Genomic DNA, 5,914 nt, shown 5'->3' on the forward strand with positions numbered 1-5,914 from the left:
CTCTAGCGGAATACCTTAAACGATTTGTAGATCGATTCTCCGTCATTCTGCATCAAAATCAGGGAAACTATTTTTTTTAGATTTTTTGTCAAATTTCCTGGGGGATCCCTTGAAAATGTTGGAAAACGCAGGAGTGCCCGATATGACCCACTGCCAAGGCTATATCTTTGCCAAAAATCATCCGATTCTCTAGCGGAATACCTTAAACGATTTGTAGATCGATTCTCCGTCATTCTGCATCAAAATCAGGGAAACTATTTTTTTTTAGATTTTTTGTCAAATTTCCTGGGGGATTCCCTTGAAAATGTTGGAAAACGCAGGAGTGCCCGATATGACCCACTGCCAAGGCTATATCTTTGCCAAAAATCATCCGATTCTCTAGCGGAATACCTTAAACGATTTGTAGATCGATTCTCCGTCATTCTGCATCAAAATCAGGGAAACTATTTTTTTTTAGATTTTTTGTCAAATTTCCTGGGGGATCCCTTCAAAATGTTGGAAAACGCAGGAGTGCCCGATATGACCCACTGCCAAGGCTATATCTTTGCCAAAAATCATCCGATTCTCTAGCGGAATACCTTAAACGATTTTTAGATCGATTCTCCGTCATTCTGCATCAAAATCTGGGAAACTATTTTTTTTTTAGATTTTTTGTCAAATTTCCTGGGGGATTCCCTTGAAAATGTTGGAAAACGCAGGAGTGCCCGATATGACCCACTGCCAAGGCTATATCTTTGCCAAAAATCATCCGATTCTCTAGCGGAATACCTTAAAAGATTTGTAGATCGATTCTCCGCCATTCTGCATCAAAATCAGGTGATGCGTGTTTGAAGGCATTTAATTAAATCGATCATCATAGAAAGCAAATACTCACATACATTACTAAGAAACACGTGGATGCGAACAGATTAAAAATTTTTGGAAAAAAAAAAATGTGACAAAGACCAAGTAAAGAGCTACAACTAAAAGCGAAAGAAATATAAAAGACAATAAAAGAAAACAGAACAGCTATAAAAGTGCTTTAGGAATTCTACACTGAATTCAAAAAACTGATCAATGCAAGGTGTTGCTATAAAAACTGAAAAAGACTTAGACGAAAACAATACAGAAATTAAAAAGGCAATGACTATGGCGGCTCAAGCAAGAATTGAAGACACCCTAATACCCGTCTTCGATGGAACAAACTTCACAAGTTGGAAACTGAGATTGATGGTTCTGCTGGAATACAAAGAATGCAAACAACAAGCAACAAGAATGAAGACCGATAATGGAGCTGAAGCGGACCTAAAAGCGAGGATGATGATTATGAGTACAGTCACTGACAGACAGTTGGAATACATAGGTGAATGCAAATCAGCCTATGAGATGATGAAAAAGTTTGATAGTATTTACACAAAATATAAATAGGCAAAATTATACAGAAGTGGACGACTTCTTTGTTGATTTTGAAAAGTCAATAAATGATTTTAAAGCAGCAGGTGGAGTTTTGGAAGAAGCAGAAATAATAAGATATCTTATAAAAGCATTGCCGCCGAACTATATTGGTGATTTTATAGATATTGTACCAGAGCAACAAAGAACAGTTGAATATGTAAAAAGCAAAAAAAAGATAAAAATTTCAACAAAAGCGAGACGTCTAAAAGATCAAGCGTGAGTACATTCAACGCAAATGCTAAAGGAGTCTGTTTCAGACTCAAATATGGACACCAGAAAAAAAACTCAATCAATCTCAATCAAGGAAATCAAGCAAGCCAAATTGATATTCAAACTGGACAAAACAGAGGTTTTTATCACAACCTGGGCAGAGGAAAACGGGCAAATTTCCATGGCAGATCACGAGGCTCATACAGCAGAGGCAGGGGATCTCACCGAGGATACGTGAACGAGACTTCAGGCAACGAATCGAGCGCAGCATGGTCTGTCGAGTTACATCATCCTGCAGCTAATGGACCAAGTGGATGTGACTTCAAGGACCCAAGCGAAAATGCTTATCAATTAAATTGGATCTTGGACAGCGGCTGTACGGACCATATAATCAAAAGCGACAAATATTTCGTGAGTTATCAGGATCTAAAAATTGCTGTCGACGTTAAGCTGCCATATGGCAAAACTTTAAAAGCTACCAAAATTGGTAATATCAAACTAACTTTTAAAACCTACTTGTTGAGCTATTAATAGTTTTTAATAGCAGCCAAATAACTACACGCGTTTCAAATTATATTTTCAATATATTTATTTTGGGTTCAATTTAACCCTAATATATGTATGCGGCTCCAATCAACTCCAAATCACAACAAACGCCAAACCAAGAGCTGGCGCAGAAGCTCAACCAAAGCTCCCCAAAGCGCATACGCTACAAATAACAATAAAGCGCATGCGAAACTGGGGACAAAACAGAGAAAAAAACATGCTGATAACAACAGCTGCAGCTTAGAATATTATTGTTATTTTATATGCAATCTTTGGTGGCTGCTTGGCCCAACACTACTATAAAAATAAAACTGTAGAGTTAAAATATGTTTACTATGTAAATGGAATTCAGGAGAATTTATTAAGCGTATCAAGAATAACGAAAACCAATATCATTGTTGCAAAAAACAGTAATGCAAAAATATATGATCAGCATAATGAATTTGTATGTGATAAAAGGTATTGCAAAAGAAACTGGTAGTATTAAAGAAGTCTATAGAAATGTGTTAAAAGTAACAAATAAAGAAAAATGGCATAGGGCACTTGTCCATAAAAACTTTAAATATTTAGATAAATTAGTTTCGGAAAAAATATTAGAAGGTTTACCAGATAAGCTAAAAAAAAAGAGATAATGGGTGCAAACTGCTTTCAATCCAAAATGTCCAATAAACCATTTGAAAACAATAGAATAAAATCTAAAGAAATTCTCGAAACAATTAATACAGACTTAAATGGACCGCATACTACAGGCTATGGTGGAGAAAAATATTTTCTAACATTCGTAGATGATTATAGTAAGTGCACTAGACTTTATTGTATCAAAAATAAATCAGACACGGTAAATTGTTTCAAAGATTATATTAACTTCGTAGAAAATAAATTTAACAAATGTGTGAAAAAATTACAGAGTGATAAGGGAAAGGAGTATTTAAACAAAGGCATTTACACTTTCATAAGGGATAAAGGAATAGAGATACTAACTTGTCCTCCATATGTACATGAACCATTAAGGCTTAGCTGAAAGATATAACAGGTCAGCTATGGACATGGGCAGATGTCTTATGCGGAAGCTAAAGTAAATAGGCAGTACTGTGTGAGGAGATTAGATCTCCCACACGCCAAGACTGGTGGCAAGAGGGGCAGCAGCGGGGAGAGAACAAGCAAATCAGCACTGGTCCCGGCCGGGCCTCCGCGGCCGCGCTCGAAGGTCATAGGAAACAGCGGGGACGGCGGGGAACGAAGCGGCCGGCGGCTGCGCAGCTGTGATTAGAAAATGCACAAAACACAGAAATGCATTTGGAATGACCAGGGGGGGATCGCGGGGTATCTGGACGAAGTCCGATGACCGGCACAAAAACAATGCGGATCGGATGCCCAAGCAGGGCAATCGGGGGAGCGACAATAAAGAAAGCCCGCCGATAGAAAGACGGCGGGATTGGAGAAAGCTAACGGAGAAAGTAAATGACCGGAAGATTAACGGCAGGAAGAAGATTTGCAAGGATAAACGGACGCCTCTGGCACTATATAAGGAGCGCCCCTGGAGCAAATCGAGACCGAGTCTTGTAGGGAAGCTGGAAGAGTTGAGTGAAAGACCCCCCGTGGGTAAGTCTGACATTCAAGAAGGAAAGTTTCCTTAAAGGAATTAGGTGTACACGATGAAGGACCCCCCGTGTGTATGTCCGACAGTGCGGGCTTTTAAGCGAGTGAGCAAGGATATTCGATTAGTAGCTTAAGGACCCCCTGTGGGTAAGTCCGGCGGCGGTACGCGAGACAAGCAAGGAGGAAGGGGAAAGGATCAAGGATCCGCAGCGAACTGAGGCCCAAGGGTAAACGAGTTGGGTGGAGCTATTCCCGGACACAACAGGTATCCTGGTAGTAGCGGCAACGACGGATCAGCTTGGCGTACGCCTTGCCTGCTCCTGTCCGCTCGATCCAGGTGTGATCCTGTATCGCGAGGGATAGTCAGCTTTGGAACTCAAGCCCAACAGTAAAACCACACAGGGACACCCCGGGAAAGTCAAGAAAATCCTGATCCAGGCGCTGGAGCGTATGCACAGCGTATCACCTGGAGTCAAAGGAGACGCGACGCCCAAACCTCTGGCCTACCATAGATCCTGCGGGGCGTAGGCACGCAGGTGTTTGGAGGCGAGTGGCGAACGCGATCGGGGGCGTGTCCTGTGCTGTAGGTAGGCCCTTCGTGTCCTGATCCGGCCGCTAAGCAGCGAGGAGCATCCTGCTCGGCGTATGCCTGGGAGGTGAGCCACTGGCGAGTGCAGCGAGCCAAAGAGTCTAAAGGTCCGCGGCACCCAAAAGGAGAAGCGTCAACAGCAGAGGCGACGACGAGGGAGCGACGGCGACAACGAGGAAGCAGCAGCATCGACGAGGGAGAATCAGCGTCAAAGGAACAGCGACGACGAGGGAGCGGCGGCGACGGACGAGCAGCGGCAGCAGAAGACCAGCGCAGAAGACGGCAGCAACAACACAGGCCCCGCAACCAGAGTCCGTGAGTCCGAACGAAGGGAACCGTGAGCCGTTTCGGTGCCAAGCACCAAGACTACACGACCTGCCGGGCGCAAGCTTTGGGAGGGCGCGTGTATTGGCACCAACCCGGAGCGGGGATCGGGGATCGACGGGAGGGCGAGCGGTTGGTCGGCTGAGCCAAACATCCGGTGAGATTCTCTTATTCTTTTTAAAGTAAAGAGTTGCCCGAACTACTCCAGGGCAGAACGCAAAAATGGTTCCTAATGAACGACGAGGAGTGGCCCACATAGAAGGAGTTCAGAAGGAGCTTCGAGGCCTTTTTCCTGCCAAAAGGATACTTCGAGAAACTGGCAGACCAGGTAAAGCAGCGGAAACAACAACCAGGAGAGCCGTTTAAAGAGTACATGGTGGACCTTCAGGCGCTGATGAAGCCTTTAGGAAAGTCCACAAAAGAGGTCATTGATAGGCTAGTGGAGAACTGCATGCCGCGCATAAAAATGTTCATGAGACCATACGCATGTGCATCACTCGAGGAGGTCATGGGTCTAGCCGAGGAATTCGAGGAGCTGGCTTTGGAAGAGGAGGTCTTCAATAGACAAACCTCCGCGGTAGACAGAAGGTGGCCAAAAACCACCGGAGCAACAGAGCCATCCAGGACAGGGGGGGGCATAGATGGCTGCCGGAGGAATATCGCCAAATGCCACAGCAACTGCAGCCGAGTCAGCAATGGACAGGCCCAAGGCAACAGCAGCCGAATCAAAGATGGGCAGTAAACCAAAGTAGCCAGGCGAAGTGCCAGGCAGTGGGCATCGACGCCTAGACAGGGACATGTACAAAACCCAGCACAGGCATGCAACAGATGCGAAGGCATGGGCCATTGGGCCAGCGGGTGCAGGAACCCCAGAATTTTGTTCTGCAGGATGTGCGGCGCAGTAGGGGTGAGAAGCACAGAATGCTGCCAAAGAGCGGGAAACGTGCAGCGATCTCAGCCGTAGAGAGGAAGGCGGAGATCGCGAGGTGCTGCCTCTCAGAACTAGTTGGAGGATTAACCGGAGACGATCAGCAATTAGCGGCAGTCATCAAGGTCGGAGGAGCAGAAGTGAGGGCCATGGTGGACACCGGGGCAACGGCTAGCTTCATCTCAAAAGAGCTTGCAAAGAACCCGGGAATGGCCGGAGAACGGAAAGCAACAAGGAGACGAGTACAGTTGGCCAACGGGAGCCACATAGACTCATATGGTACT

This window comes from Drosophila ananassae, unplaced genomic scaffold (assembly GCF_017639315.1).
Source record: "Drosophila ananassae strain 14024-0371.13 unplaced genomic scaffold, ASM1763931v2 tig00000122, whole genome shotgun sequence".
NCBI lineage: Eukaryota > Metazoa > Arthropoda > Insecta > Diptera > Drosophilidae > Drosophila > Drosophila ananassae.